General features: G+C 37.5%; 1 protein-coding gene across 2 annotated transcripts in view; it reads left to right on the top strand.

Annotated features, from left to right (window-relative positions):
- Nucleotides 1–16,844, top strand: part of LHFPL2 (LHFPL tetraspan subfamily member 2) — a 127,211-nt gene that overhangs the window by 47,018 nt on the left and 63,349 nt on the right. The window lies entirely within an intron of this gene.

Genomic DNA, 16,844 nt, shown 5'->3' on the forward strand with positions numbered 1-16,844 from the left:
ACTTTCCCTTAGGAATTAAGGCTTTGTTTTAAGTGGTAGTAATTTACACAACCTATAAATACAATAAGTAATGTAAACTATAAGGGACTACAGGTATTTTATTTTTTTCTTCCTTCCTCTTTTATGGAGTGGCTTTCATCTCTTCCCTGCTCATAGGCTCACTAGGAAAGACATCTGTATTCTACTATATTTAAAAGCACTAGTAGGAATTTCATGTTTTCTTATGCTTAGTCAGTAGCCTTAAGTATCAGTTCCTACTTTTTATTATATATGTTAACAGTGGCTTTACAGTCATGCTTGATTGCTACATAAATATGGCACAGAAACTTGACATGAAAGCTTGTTTGTTTGTTTGCTTTGGTTTTATTTTGTAGGAATATTAAAAATATATTTGGGCCTTGTGGTTGGCCTCACAGCTTTCCTGTGCAAATCTCAAAGTTGTTTCGTTTTTCTACTGAAAGAATTAAGCATTATTACCATCTTGTGCTGAGTTTTATAAAGACTTTTGTTTTATAATCTAGACAAAAGCATTCAATTTGTTTTATACAGACGTTCACAAAATGGGGAATTAAAGAGAAAGATTGTTGTTTCTTTTTACGTTTATAAGTAATTAAAGCATCTTTACCTGCCTCCACTGTTTTTTTGCTTCCCACTTTAGTTTTTTTATTAATTCATCTAAATATTAATTTAGGCAGTGTAGATTATCTGTGCCACAAATTGAAAAATATTAGTCCAAAGTTACTGTTTAAAAGAAGTTTTGAAGAAGGTTGTCCTTCCATACAGGCAGAAAAATGTGAGTCACATCCCTAACAGGCTAAGACAAGATTCTTGAAGAAATGGAGGTTTTCATAAAGCTGAAAGGAAAAAAAAAAAAAATGCTGCCTGTGGCCAGATTGTTGATGTGGAGGCCAGTTGTTTGGCCACAAGATGTTCAGTACTGCAGCTCAGAATTTACCTGGCTGAAAGGTATTTTTGCCTTCACATCCAGCCAGTTCATTGCTATTGAGAAGCTTCTTGGCTTGACCATGTAGTGTTGGATCACTGTCCACATGTGAAGACCCAGCATAGCTTCCAGGTTAAATGTGTTGTTCTGTGATTACAGAGGATACACTTTTCTGTCATCTTCAAACAGTGCTTACTGGGCTGTTCATTTTTCTCACTCTTCAGCAGCTTCTTCTCTTGGCATTCAGTTCTTTGAATGTGAGCAGGCATTAAACAAAGCTCCAAAGTTCTCAATAACCAGGACTTGGCCTTTCAACCAGTAAGGCCCTAGTGCTGGAAGAAGGTCTTTCACCATAAAATGCAGACCCAGAGTAGTAGGGTTCTTGAATGTTAATCATTTAATTGTTCAGTAATAGATAGTTAATAAGATTAGGTAAGTTAAAGCTTTAAATGAACTAAAAGAAACTCACTGTCCTGGGTTTGAGTAAGTGGTGGGGTTTTTAGTAGCGGGGGAGGGGGCTACAGCAGTGGCCCCTGTGAGAAGCTTCTTGAATCTCCCCTGGCTCCAAGTCGGACCCAACTCTGCACCAAGGCCAAGCCAATCAGCTGTGCCCTGCGATAACATATTTAAGAAGGGACCTGGGAGGAGGAGTTGGAATTGTGAGGAGGAGTTGTGACATCTATGTGAACACCAAGGTCAGTGGAGGAACGGAGGAAGAAAGGAGGGGGGAGGTGTGCCAGAGCAGAGACCCCCCTGTATCCTGTGATGAGATGGCAGGGCGGCTCCCAACTGCCACCCATGGAGATCTACGGTGGAGCAGACACTGATTTATGGCCTGTGAGGGGCCTCATACGGCCATTTAAGATGGCTGCACCTGAAGGAGGCTGACACCCTGTGTGAAGAAGCAGCCCCAGCTGTTGTAGTTCAGCACTGGGAGGATTACAGCATGTGGGGGTGTCCCACGCTGGAGCAGCTCAGGAAGGGCTGCAGCCGTGGGAGGGACTCCAGTTGGAGAAAAGTTGTGGAGGACTGTCTCCTGTGAGAGGGGGACCACTCTGGAGCAAGGGGAGTTTCCAGAAGTTTCCTCTGCCCCCACCCCAAGATGGAAGAAGCAGCATCACTGACTGCACCCCCCATTCCCTGCCCCTGTGCTTCTGGTCGGGAGGAGGTAGAGATATCAGGAGCAAAGCTGAGACCGGGAAGAAGGGAGGGGTGGGGGGAAGGTGTTTTCAGGATGTGGTAATGCTTCTCACTGTCCTACTCTGTCTATTAAGTGTCGTTGTTAGTGTCTGTAATAAATCTATATTCTTTTTTTCTTCCCCTAAGGAATCTTGTCTTTTGCCTGTGACCTTAATAGGTGATTCATCCCTCCCTGTTTTATCTTGAATCTCAAGCCTTTGCTTATTTTCTCGTTCTCAGCGCTGGGGAGGAAGGAGGGAAGTAAGCAGCTGTGTGTTGCGCAGTTGCCCTCTGAGCTCAAACTAAAACACTCACTACTAAGAATTTTGACTGCAATGCTACAATAAACCTGAAAGTCATAGATATTTATTTTAATGAAGAACCTACTTTTTGTTGCCTAATATTCAGCTGGTTTTAAATGAATGTAAATTATCCAAAAGCTCCACAGAACTTCTGATTTTGAAGATGCAGAAAGAGAATGTTTCTATTTTCCTTGTTCAATAGCAGCAGCTGCCTCTGAATTTAATTCTTGATAGCTGATAATTGTAGGCAACACATTTTAACAGGCTAAGTGTGATACGCACCTTAACATTACTCAGTAAAAGCATGAAAAAAATTACCAAGTATGACTAAAGGCTATGTGAAACTAAGCTCTTGGTCTCACAGCTTCCTGACTGCTGGTCCATATAATTGTTAATGTTGTCAAAAGGAAAGACTGAGGCAACCAACTGCCCAGGAAAGAGCTTCCCTGATCAGGCTTATAAACAACGTATAAATATTTTTGGAGCTTGCTTGTCATGTGATCATGAAAACTTTATATTATTTAGGAAGAAAATAATGTTGATAATTAGAGACAATGAAGTAGCATTTAGTTAACTGATCTTTGATTGTGGTCAATAAAAAAATATTTGTTTTGGGAGCAAGATGCTTTTGATTGACTCTGCAGGAAGCCATTATGTTAGGCACAAAGGTTTGAGAGCCAAGTTTAATAGCGATATATGCTGTCATCCAAACTTGTTTGCCTTCCATTAAAAGTGAACTGTTTAGGCTGTAGGAATAAAAAAAAAAAACAACCCAAAACTCTTTGTAGAGACATGCAGGCTTTTAGAATTATTTTTAAACTGGAGAATGTGCTTTACAGATAACTATATGTGTACTATGACGTGTAACCTGATATGAGAGAGATTAATTCACACTAGTATCTGAGAGAAATGTTACAAGTGCCTGGAACATATATGCAGAAATTAACAGTATTTAGTACTAGTTTCTGTGACTTTTTTAGTTCAGTTAGTTAATCATTAGGAATCTTTCATCAGTGTACTTATGAGTATACTCTCCCTAAAACCACCGTTAACGTGCAAAATATTTTTAACAAGAATATTCAGAAGACAAGGAAATGACAGGTACTGTTAATTGACTGAATTTTTTAAAGTAGCGTTTCTTCTAGGTGACTTGCTATGTGAGGAAACTGGAACGCTGTGCCTGGATGCACAATCCTGAATAGCATTTTCTGGATGAACTTTGTTCATAGAAAACTGAAGAATGTTGCAGAAACTTTAGTGTTTATTGTAATGTACTGATATCGTTGCTGGGCATTTGGTGATTGTAAAATAATCTATCCTGCCTGTAACTTCTGAAGATACCTACTTCCTGTTACTGATAGTGGAAACTGTCTCCCTGTTACATACAGGTTACATTTCTGATGCCTATCCCCAGTGCATGATTACATGTAAACCAAAGGGTTTTTTTGTACAATGAGTTAATTTCCTGCTGTGCTTCTAGATTACTCTCTATAACCTGTTTCTTGCTTACATCAAATATTTCTGAAGAATTGAGGACTGAAATTTGTAAATCCTGACTCCTGAGATATGTTTCTGACCTTGATTCAGAATTTGGAAGATAAAACCAGATTTTTAGCATCTTAACAGTAGGTACTCTGGGAATTAAAAGGACGTTTAAGATTATGTAAGTTTATATTATTTAAGACTCTAGATAGAAGTTCTCTCTGCTTTCTAGTGGCTGAAAAAAGTACTAGAGAAGTAAAAGAAATGGCTTTAATTTTATTGTTTTTTTACTTTTCTGTTGCTTCTTTTCATTCTTGAGAGCTTTTTGTCTCACTTTGAACAGTTCTATAACTGGAAGAAAACCCACTATAAACTTCTGATCTGTTTCAGAAAGGCTGGGACCAGGCTTTTTAATTTAAATAAAATTAATGTTTTGCACACTTGGATGCTTGGCTGATGTGTTAATGGAGGACATTTTGAGTTTCAAAGAAACTGATGATGCCATTTGCACAAGCAAACAGTTTTCAAAAGTCAGTAACAGCAACCATAAAAAGGTCCATTCTCAAAAAGACAAATTTAGGATAACTAGCCTTGCTGATGCTTTTTTTACTGGATGGTATAATAAAAGTGGAAGTGTTGTTGGCACTCAGTATAAGTGGCAGAATAGGATTTCTTTCTGTGTAAAGTACCTGTCTTCTTGTTTAGTTATGAAAACAGGGATCAGATCAGCTTTGCATGAGTATTTCTTTGATCCAGATCCTCTGATTTTTTTTTTTTTTCACCTTGTTACCCAGGGTACTGGTATAGAGTAAGATTAAGTTCCAAGCCACTGTCCTCCCTCCTGTAATGTAAAAACTAATATTTTATTTTTTCTTGGTTTCTATCTTATTTGCTTAATTTTCTGTCTGTTGCTTGTTGTTCATCCCTTCTTATTTCATAGGAGGCATTAAATAGCTGCTGTGATATTTTAAGAAGGTATGAAGGGGCTCTTAATAGGATTTCTTTTCTGTCTCAGGATGTTAAAATCAATTTGGTGGCTGTATGTTATGGTGCTCTTCTTACTTCCCCCACTGCTGGAAAGATCAGTGGATTAATCTAGCTTCAAATTGTTGTACGGAACCCCTTTCCTCTTAAGTCAAAAAAGTCAGTGCAAGTCTGTGAATTGTTTTATGAAAATACTGGATTGAGTTTCAAGCTTCAAGTCCCTGCTGATACATTAAATTCTTCATGGTATTGGAAGGGAAGAAGCAGGGGACCTTTCTTTAGCTGGATAAATAGGAGAAGTGTCAACTCCAGATGCCTTGAGAGAGAGACTCCAGCCAAGCTTTTAGTACAATTACAGAAGGACAAAGTGGAAGAGACCCATGGGACTCCTATGTGTACTGAATTTCATTTAGCCTTTTGGTCACACTAACAGAAAAAAAAGCCTATAAATGTCTTGACAATATATATGTTTGTAGTCTTTTGGATATAAATATGAGGGTGTTGCTTTTTTTTCCCCAAATATGTATATATGCATGCTGTAGTATTTTAGGAAATGGTACTGGCAGAGGGTATTCAAGCTAAAAAAAAAAATTAGAATTACCTCTCTTCCAGTGCCCATAGCACAAGGAAGAAAAGTCAAGACTATGGGACATTTTCCAACATTTGAAGTAAGTGGATTCACATGGGACAGGTACGTAACTTGTCAGCATGGATGCTCAGTTTTGCTGTCCTGGAATCAGCTGGGTTGGATGTGCAAGAAGGAATTCTGTTCATTCACCTGATCTCTCTCTGCAGACAGTTAATGACTTGTCTGATCTTCCCTTACTCGCAGGGAGCCTTCAGTGATTACTATAAAACTCAAAGTCATTATTGTTCACAGTTTGTTGCTGGGCATGGTAATCATACCTGCATAACCTGCCTGCTTTTTATGTATAAATGAGAAAATTTGTTGTGTTTTAATCCTTACCCAAGCAATTTGCTTATTCTTTTAATGTTTCAGTGGCTTTAATTCAGATTTATTACAAACATTTCTTCCAAAGCACAATGCTGTCTGATCACAAGCTCTGCATTATTAATCTTCCCTTTGTGATATTCTTTAAGTTACATTCTTTAAGTTAATGAAATTGAAAATAAATAATTATCATATGCAGCGGGTCCTCTTTGTGTCTTCTGATTTAAGGAATTGGTTATCCTATTAATTTTAAATGGAAGTCTTAATTAAGTAATGTCAAATCGCAATTTCGCTGAGCAGAATAGGTCTGGAACCCATCAGTGTCCTTTGCTGTAGAAGGCAATTTTTTTTTTTTCCCTTTTATGTATAGTTTCTTCTTACATAAATTATAAGCATTCTGTTATTTTAACTTTATTTCTTCTGCACCTTTTTTGCTTTTTCACTCTAGGAAGGCTCTCTGGTTCTCATTCATGTTCTTCATCTGTTTTGTCTGGGGTGACACAGTGTTTCAGCAATGGCCATGTATGGGATTACCCAGGTTTAACCTAGTTTCCACTGTTGATAGTACTAGTGCAGCGGAAAAAAACTGAAAATAATGATGCTTCTTATTGCACCAATAAAGTGGTTTGGTTTGGTGTATGGTTTTTTGGTTTTGTTTGTTTTTCCCTTGTTGAGTTCCTTGTTGTCATACATGTTTCTAGTCCTAATGACTGTGGAAAAAAAGTTTGAAAACACCTCTTATAATGTGAGGTAATTGTGTATCTCTGGCACCTGCAGTTTTAAGAAAACACCAAGTATTGGGAAGTTCACAGTAACATTGTAGGAGTTGGCACCAGTATCTGGCTTCTTTGACTGAGTCATCAGTTTGGTGTGACTGAACTGAAATTTTGGCCTTTCCTTGAAGTGTTCTCATAGATGACTAATTGTTGCTTTAAGCTCAGAATTAAGTAAAATAATTATTTTTAAAAATAGTGGATTTAATCTACTTTGAGCCCTCCCTGTGAATTTCTTTCTCAATCACTGTAGATGATATCACTCTTGGGCTCATTATATGTATAGGTCAAATGAAGGTCCAAGATAATGTCATTAGGCCATAAATAAAATAGTTAACCAGATTTCATTTAACCCAGTACCTGAGAATAGCCAATGGCCTAAAGTACAGAGCAAATTTACACTGATGCTTTCATAATCTCCATTGCTCTGCATCTTGAGGGCTTACTGGGTCAAAGGAGGCAGTTGTATTTAATGGCTGTCAGTGGATCCTTCTTTCATTAACTTATCCCATCATTTCTTGAGCAAATGTGACATTTAGCATCCATGGCAAACTGGCAGATTTCCTCATCGTAACTGTGTCCTGTGTGGAATAAGTGCTTTCTTGAACCTTATGTTCCCCAGTATGCTTTGATGCTGTCAGCACCTGCACTAGCAAATATATTGAAGAGTTATTATCTATTATTCCTTTCTGTGCTTATCAGCATTTTATAGACATCAAAAGAAAGTATATTGTTATCACTTAAATGTGTGATCCACTCAAATGTGTGATGCTGACTCTTATACTGTAATAGCCTGGAACGTTCTCTCACAACCGCAGATCTCCATGATGAAACCATGTATTTTCTGTGTTGTAGTGCTGTGGCATTTTGCCACTTCTGCCTAATTTTAAAGTTACCTGTCAGGCCATAAAATGGATTTTGGCTCTCTAGGTAAACTACTGGGACATGAAATTATGACCTTTTAGGAAGAAAAACTGGATTTTGTGTTGCCTTTTAGTTATAGTACATGGCTTCTCAAGCATTTATTAATGATTTCCATCTGAAAGCATCTTATTTTTTTATCTTACTTAGAAAAGAAACAAAAACATTCAGCAAAAAAAAAGCTCCTTAGACTCATGGTGTTTTCCCCCTGCACTTTGGGATACTACTACACATGCGTGTGATTATCTACTCTGCAAACAATTGTCAGAAAAATTCATCTGTTTTCCAAGTCCCACAGAAGAACAGATGTGGAATTAAGTTTCAAACAATGTACTCTTAATCACTTACATGTGGACACGAAACAAACTGGAGCTCAGTGGGAACTGATTGGATGCTTTGTTAGTCGAGCATGGAGTGGAGAATTTGCATTCTTCTTAGGCTTCATTCTCTGAACAGTCCTTTGAAAACAGTACTAATAAATGAACAAGAAAAGGGTCTGTTTCAGATATTTAACTCTTTCTGGAGAGCCAAAACCTCAGGGGACCACCTGAATAGAGCTGGGATATATTATGTGTATGAATATGAAAGAGAGATTGTGTATATACGTGTAATTTTCTTCCTTTATTTGAGAGCTCTTTTGATGCTGTAAAGGATATTGGGGAGTAAAGTAGCTGTATATCATCTGTGTGCTTTCAAAAGCAATGATTTAAACCAGCCAGCTTGGCCTGTAAGAGATTTCAAGTCAATGGTCAATTGCTGGAATACCATAAGAAAGCAATTATTTCAGAAAACTTACTCATGTTGTGTTCTAAACCTCAGACTTCATTGGAAAAACCACTTAAAAATATAGTGCATACTGTTACTTCAGAAAGCTAGTTTTGGGGGAGAAAAGGTTAATATTTAGGGATTCTAGAATTTACAGCTTCAAACTACAAAATTAAGATTTTGAATCGGTGCATTGGACAGTCACTGAGACTTAAGGAATTGTTGGATTCTTGTTCTTGAAATGAATTTCTTCATAGATGATAAGAAAGCTCATGGAAACAGGGCTATTGATAATTGTTCCTAGTGTGATTGTCCTCTATCATATATATATAGGTTTTGGAAAAATAGTGCCTAATAGTAGGAATCTGCATTTTCAGTTGCTGTGGATATGAAACTCATGTTAAAATGTGTAGCCTATATGTATAATATTATTTTCAGTTATTTGATCCATTGTAGCTTGGAAATAATTTGCCTTCCTGAACCTGCAAAAAAAAAAAAAAAAAAAAAAGGGAGTGGGGGAACAACCTAACAAATTTGTTGCTTCTTAAATTTTGACAAACTTGATTAAACAGACAAGATTATGTCTTGTTTCAGGGTTTATAGTGGTTCCTTGGAAGCTTTTAAACCCCCTTGGAAGTTTTAAAATTAGCTTTATCATATGATATTGAAGGGTTAAGAGGTCGGTGAACTCAGCTGCAGACAATTTTTCTCTGAAAAATAAGTCACCCCCCAAAATTGAAGTGGGGTGTGAGTAGATTAGCAGTGATGCATTTTCCTGCCTTCCAAGGAGTAGGAATGGGAGTCCTTCATCTCACTGCCTTGTTGGCTGTTTCTTAACTTCTCACCTTGCACATTTATCATTATTTTTATTCTGGTAGCAAGCAAATGGCCAATGCTAATTAAAATGTTCATTGGTAATAAAATAGCAAAATATGATGTTTTGAGAAATGGAGAGAACAGAAGGAAGTTTCAGAAATGTTTGTTACATGCCAGAGAGTTGTCTCTTAGCTTGACTGTTGGAGAGATCTGTGAAAGTTATATCAGAGTTTGTATTCTTTAAAAAAAAAATCTTTCATATGGATTTCCTGAGGCTGTTTTGCTTGTGCTCTCTGAAGTGACCAATTTCTTCCTTTTCTTTGTTTTTAGGGAGGTCTGCTTGACCATAGTTTTTAATGTTTTGTTTCAAAATAACTTTCTTTCATGGGTATTACTTTGTTTATACACTTTGCAGAAGAAAAAAAGAGATAATAACATTCAAAATAAACATCTTTATACCCCCCACATCTTGTTTTTTAGCATTTGTCTAGAATGACATAAAAGTATTTCATGTTCTTTAAACATGACTGTGAATGTAGTCAATGCAGATATCTTGTGCGTGATCAAGATTTCTAATAAATGCAGTTATCTGCTGCCTTTAAAAATCAAAAGCATGAAACACAGCCAGTAGTTCTGTATGGGGTGGTAAAGCTTAGATGAGAAACTGCATTTTTGATGTTTAATACTTAGAGAGTATTTTAAATGGACTTAGCATGCATATCTTGGTTTTAACAGTGGGCTTGGGGTGGCTTTAAGCTACTAAATACTTTTTGAGAGGTGTTTGGAAGGTATGCTGATGTACTCTAAAATATGTACAGATCTTTGGATGAGAAGGTGTTTGTAAAGGAGTTTGTTCCCTTGTTACTGCAGGCAATCAGGTTGTATGCAATTCCTTTAATTGTGTCATCAGCCTCTGATTTAAAACTAGGAAGGTTTCTTGCCACTGCTTTTATTGTTGAAAAGCTATTGCAGACTCTTGCTCTTTCAGATGGTTTAGAAATCATCTCTTAACTTGCATCTTAAGTGTATTCACAGTCAGTTCACAGTTGTTTTGCTCCTGCTGCAATGTTGGATTTTAATTTAAATAAATCTCTTTTCGCCTTGCTAATTAGCTGCCTTCATCAACTGTGAGAAACAATTTTGCTTCATTTTTGTCACCATTTTGTTAGGCTAAAGGAGGCAAGACCTCATATCTTTTCTTAGCTCACTTCCCTTGATCAGTACTGTACTCCTTCCATGTTTCTGATACAAGTTGGATGTCTTCCACTGCCCCTCATTTATGGATAATGAGAATTCTTTGTAGTGTTCAAAGTAACACCTCAGTGGAGTCTTTAGCAACTGGTAATACTGTCTTCTGGGCTGATGATAACTTTTTTCATATATTCTAAGATTATACTGGCATTCATCACTCCCATATCTTGTTAGAGGTATTGCCCAACAGGCTCAGGATCAGTTATGAGATGCTTTTGAAGGTCTTCCTCTTCTCAAACAGATATACGCGTATTAAACGACCATTCTCTAGGAATTCAAGCTACCAGTAAACTTTAAAACTCTGTGAATCTGGTGGAGAACAACACCTGAACTGTAACAAAGATGTATTTTTTTTCTAATTTATTGCTCTAATTTAGAAAATAATTGTTTAATGGGAAAATACAGTGGGTTTGTTCTTTTTTTTTTTTTTTTTTAATTATAAAATGAGCCCAAGTTAACTGATACATGTCACCATCTCAATTTCTCTATTGGAGACATGAAGAAAGCAAGGAATCTTCCATCATTCCTGCAGTTGTTGATAAAAGTTAAAGGAGAAGACATCAAAGATTTGAAAAGGTTTTTGCATCACACTTAAAAGTCTAGGTCAGGTAAACACCCTCTCATGAGTTTCAGTAAAGAATTTTAGGGGGTGATCTTATGAGTACCATAAACTTTATTGAATGCTGAATACCTACCTTTGTGAATGCAAAAGTTAATCAGTGATAGAAGATGAGCAAGCAGGAAGCCCAAAAATGCATATTCAAGGGAAGCAAGTCTAATGAAAATTTATATTCATTTATTTGCAGTTAGAACTGTACAGATTGGAAGGGACCACTGAAGACAATGCTCAGTTTTACCCTTAGCTGGGAAAGAGGGGTTGAAACCAAGACAGGTAGCTGCCTTTGCGCCTGCCCTGCCACCACTCTCAGCCATTCCTATTTGAATTGAATCCATCATGGATTATTCTGCAGGCCTGTTATTTAAGTCTGAAATTGGCCTAAGCCACTCCAGTTCAGCTTTGCAAGTACTTTTGTGTAGGAAATGGTAAAGGTAACAATCAGTATGTTTTTTTTTTTTTTTAAAGAATTAATTTGTCATAATCTTGAAAGGGGAAAAAAAAAAGCTGAAACAGATCTCTTTTTGCCTTCTGAATCAGGAGACCTTTTTAACTGTGATTCTTTTCTTTGCGTGTGTGTCTGTATGTGGAGACAATATTTCACAATCTTCTTTTAGATAGTAAAAAGAATAGTAGAAATCTAGGGAAAATAAAATGTTATCACTAGGATCTCATAACTTGTCCAGAAGTTACATCTCAGTTTTAGTGAGAAATGTATTTTGAAGAATAATTTAGAGAATTTTTAGAGGAGTTTAAAGAATAAATAGAACTTCTTACAAAGTGTGCTGTGAGTGTCTTCAAAGACACTCAGCTTCAGGAAAAGCTAAACCCAAATGTTTTATTTCTTGTATTACCAGGACATTTTCTGAAAATATTGTCTCTCTAGCAGCGTTTAAGCAAATTGGCTCCAGAGAAAGCTTAGAATGACAAAAATTAAAAAGGCAAAGGAAAGCTTCTTTGTGGTAACCAAAACCACAGTTAACATATTTCTTAGTTGCTGTTCAATTCCCACCATCCCCGCAGCTAGCTAATTCTTCCATCTGCGAACTAAGTATAATTTTTAACTCTTACCAAGCAATGGCTAGCTCATTTCCCCTTCCATGGGTTAGTGTCAGAGCAGTGCCTCTTTATGGGCTTGTAAGCTCCCTTTGGAAAAGCGGGCTGGATGGAGATGGCACAGGACTTTCAGAGGCCTGTAGAAACTGCAGGATGTTCTTCACGGCAGGAAAACCGGGCACGTAAGACTTGAGTAAGTTTTTTTTATTTCCATAATGTGATTTTACTGAAACACTCAAGAAAGGTACATGGAATGTTGCTCAGGGTCTCATCTTTATTTATTTTTTCTTTATCTTGGATTTGGGGTTTGGTTTTTGTTTTCTGCAAAACTGAAAATAGGTTCTGAGACATGAGCTGGAGAAGAGCTGAAAATAAACAAGTTGATGTGCTCTAGGAAGTATTTTTTACATTTGAATTAAGGTTTTGAGTGCATGATAGGCCTATTGGTTGGATAATGTTCTAATAGACTATTTTTGGTAGAAGGACCTTTGCTTTGCGGTCAAATCGAATGGCCTAAACTCCAGATTTTGTCACTTAGCATAATCATTACATGAATCACTGAAGTGTTTCATGATTAGAAAGCACCTTTTCACTGGTGGAAGGTCACAGGTAATACCTGTAGGTGCTTTAGTTTGATAAGCTACATTTACGTGTATTTTTTAATTGCATCTGTGAAGATGAAAGCTGTGGGGAAGCCATGGAAATTAGTTCAATATAGAGTATATGCTTAAGGTAAACAGTCTTGCTTTCCTGACACTATAGAGGGGTTTGAAATTGTATTTTGAAGACTCTTAACAACTTGTTAAGTGTCTTAGTGAGTCCCTAGTTCTGTTTGATTGCTTTGCTATATATCTTGTCTTAAATGTAAAGGAAGATGAATGTTAAAACCAGTCTGCTTTTCTTTGGTGGGCGGAGGATTGTGCTTAAGGCATTTTTTTATTTAGGTTGAAGCCACAAAACAGGTTCCTGATACAGTGGTGGTGCAAGAATGCAGGGATTTTATAGGGCAATTAGGACATTTTCATGATTGTTTCATTGATATGTAGTAGTCACAGCTTGCATCACTAGGATGATACTCTTGACTATAACTCTGGCATGAGAAGGAGGTGTTGGATTGAAAACAAAGCATCCCCACAGCTGATGGTTGAAAGACTGTGTGTGTGTGATAACGTGTCTTTTTTTTTTTTCCAGAGTTTCATGATGGTATAGCTCTGCAGCATTCTGCAACAGGCTCAGGCTGTCTACCAATTAAATAAAAGAGTGTGTTAATTGCTTACACCTTAACAGAACTCCACAGTTGCCATCTCCAGGCCTTCAGGAAGAGATGACTGAGCTGTCTCCCTTGGATTTGTTCTGTCTCACTTCTGCCAGCAGACCGCTTTATTTGTAAATTTAGCATTTTGCAGGCCACAGTGTGTGGTAATCTGGGGGCAATAATTCGGATGCTAATAATACTCATCAGAAGTTGTTATTTATTAAGCCAGTTGACATTTAAGAAGAAGAATAGCCTGAGCTTGCCAAGTGATTCTAGCTCGTTGCTGAGGAGCATGCTACTGGTTAGAGCATTTAATTAGCAACCCAGTGTCAAGGCCCCGGGGGCACTAACAGGCCCTGGCGTCCGGCCTGGGGGCCCAGCAGCCTGTTTCAGCCCAGCCTGGGGCCATCAGTCTGTGTTGGAACTGTGTTACCAGTGTGCCTGTTCCAGTCCCTGCTGATGCAGGGCTGACCTGGAGCCTGCCTTTGCCCAGTGACCACTGGGCTGTCTCTGGGACCCGTTTCTCTCACCATCTGTGCGCAGGCAGCTGAGCAGCGTTGGCCTCGGGGTGAAGCTGCTTTCCGAGACACTTCTTGTTGGGTCCGTCTCCATGGTGGCCGAGCTGCAGCCACCTAGAGCAGCTTTATGGCCAAAACGGAGCCAGGGAACATTTTTAGTGACCGTGAATGCTCTTGCTGGAGATACTGCAGCAAAGCTGCTGGGTTTGGCTGCCTTGGGCTGTCAGAAGTGATGGGTTATATGGAGCAAGGCCAAAGCGCTGGCTGTGGTGTAACTCGCCATGCTGTCATGGGAGGGTGACTCGCCTTCTTGCTTTACTGTCTCTGTGACACAGAGATGTGACTCAAGAAGCATGTTGTAAAGTGAACTTCAGTGCTTTTAAGCTGCCTTTAAAGTAAACAATTTATGTCCTTTTATCCTCATGGGTAACACCAAAGATAAGAACTTCTACAGATTACAGTGAATGTGGGATCAGGCTTCTGGCTGGTGTTCCGTATTACTAACTTCAAGTAAAATTTTATGCGTAGGCAAAATAAAGCCTAGAAGACAAAACTCATTTTGGAGAATAACTTTACTAAAAATAAATTTGCATATCTTTTGCTTCAGGTAGTAATGACTGACTTGTTAAAGAAATGTGGTAATTTGATTCACTTATCACTCAGGTGCTTATTGTATTAGGTAACTGGCTAAGAGGGATCTTTCATTCACAGTGCCAGTCTCTTAGTGCTTCTGTATTTATTCTGTTTAGTTTTGTGGGAATTGCTAGGATTATAAAAATGTAATATTTAGTTTAAGCATTTTAACGATGTGTAAAACTATGCTATACCTCTTTCTTGGTTAAGGTGGTGCGGTGGGAAAATAGGCATTAAGAGCAGGGATCAGCACTGTATTAGAAGTACATCTGGCTTTTATTAGGTGTAAACTTCAGGGCAGGTGCATTTGGGTGAAATATTTTTTGTAGTGTAAAAATGTGAGAATATTTTTTGTTCTCATTGAAATAACTTGCAAATTAAGTTGCTTTATATGGTATGCTCTTTTGAATTTGCTTTAAATTACATACATATAGATATGTAGCATAGCATGATTTTATAGATTGAACAAATTAGGTAAATAATGCAAAGAGAAAACTGGAATTTTATTTTATTTTCTGGGGTTGTATGAAATGGAGAATAATCAGCCTGAGGAGAAATGTTAAAAAATCTATTGTATATCTTGAGCTGTTAGTTTCCTATGGTGTTTAGCATTGTAATTCATTTAGGGGTGTTTTTTTTTTAACCTGCTAGCAGTGTATCCCTAAATAAAATACTTTCACTTTTTTGTTTTGCTGTTGTTCCTGAAGGTAGCCTTAATGACGCCTATGAAGTAGTATGTTCTTGGGTTTTGTTTTTTTTTTTTTAATACTGTTATGCATTGATAGCAAAAGACAAAGAACCCATTGAATGCATTATTTCTATTCATAGTGACATAATTGGTCATACAAACCTTCCTGAATAAGTAAATGTTTCTTTGATTTGGATACTTGCTGTTATATAATACATGGAAGTATCGCACAGTTGTATATCTGAAGAAAAAGCTACTTGAAAAGGATGTTTTAAGATACAGCGGATATATCTGCATTCTTTTTTTATTTTATTTTATTTTTGCTGGGGAGCCTAAATATACCCAATTCTTGTTGTGTACAAAGCCAGGGCATGTGACATGGGGATGTTATCAAACCAGCTGTTTTCTCTTAACAGTATCCAGCTTTTCCTGTTGACTGTACTTGATTCTCCTGTTGACTGTAAATAAAAAAAAACTTTAAATCCATGGGTCTACTTGGTATAGAGACTAATTTTCCCTGAGTTATACTAAAGCATTTCACCCTTGCCAAATGAGAAAGAAGCTAAAAATGAAGAATATTATGTTTTTGTCTTTTTTTTTTTTTTTTTTTGAGGGGGTGGGGATTGGGGGTTGATGCAGCCAAATTTACAGCTAGTTGAGGAGAAAGGAAGAAATGTTTTTTATGTATTTTTGCCAACTGTTGTAAAAATCCATCTGAGCTATTGCAAAATTTGTAAAAAAGAGCTCCTAAGAGAAAGAATGGGAGTATACATATGTTTTTCTCATTCTGATTTGTTTGGGAGGATTTGGGTTTCATTTTGACCTTCTGCAGCATAAGAAAAGTGCACACTGCCTGTGTGGTGATGGGACAGTAGAAGGCATATAGAGTTTCTTCTTGTTAGCTTCATTGCAAATGTTGTGGCAAAAAATAGGCAAAAAATAACTTACGATACTTGCTCCCCCCCCCCTTTTTTTTTTTTTTTTGGTATTTCTTGTGTGTAGGTGAGGAAGATCATTGGTATGCATTTGGCAGGCAGATGGATCCATGAGAGAAGGCTCTGCTACAGCCTTCTCAATGAGCTGATACTGTCTTACCTTGCCTGTACCATTTCTCCTTCTTAGGGAGCCCAGACTCCATGCAAGAAAATTTTCCTTTAAAACACCACTTAATTCTAATTGTCCAAGCAATCCATTGTTTTCACATATTTGAAATTGATCATACATTTTTGGGTACTTGAGTGTAAAAGAAAACAGTTGGCCTTTTCTGTTCGTGAAAAGTAGCCTCTGTCTCTGCTAACACTGCTATACTCTCATTGCTGTGTTAACTGCTTTAGAGACAGAAAAGTTGGACTAATCACTGGTACTTAGTCCAGTCCATTGTTTTTTTTCTCTGGAGGAATACTCTATATGTTAGGAATTCGGAGGCCATTTTAAGCAGTGCTTGACTTTCCAGTGCTCCCACTACATTTTCCTCTGTCCCTGGCGGCACACTTTAAGAGTTCTGCACTGATTTTTTTTGTTGTTAAACCATCTTCACAAAGGCCAAATTATCTCTCTTCACTAACAGTCTGCTGACCTTCTGACAAACTTTGTTCTTTTATGTAAGGGGAGGTTCTTCATATATCCTGTCCTGATGTATGTATAAAAACGCAGAATTTGTTGTTATTGTCAGAAATCCTGTAAGGTTGATTCAGTGATGCTGAACTACCT

Source organism: Tyto alba, unplaced genomic scaffold, assembly GCF_018691265.1.
Source record: "Tyto alba isolate M040663 unplaced genomic scaffold, T.alba_DEE_v4.0 Super-Scaffold_42, whole genome shotgun sequence".
NCBI classification, from domain to species: Eukaryota; Metazoa; Chordata; class Aves; order Strigiformes; family Tytonidae; genus Tyto; species Tyto alba.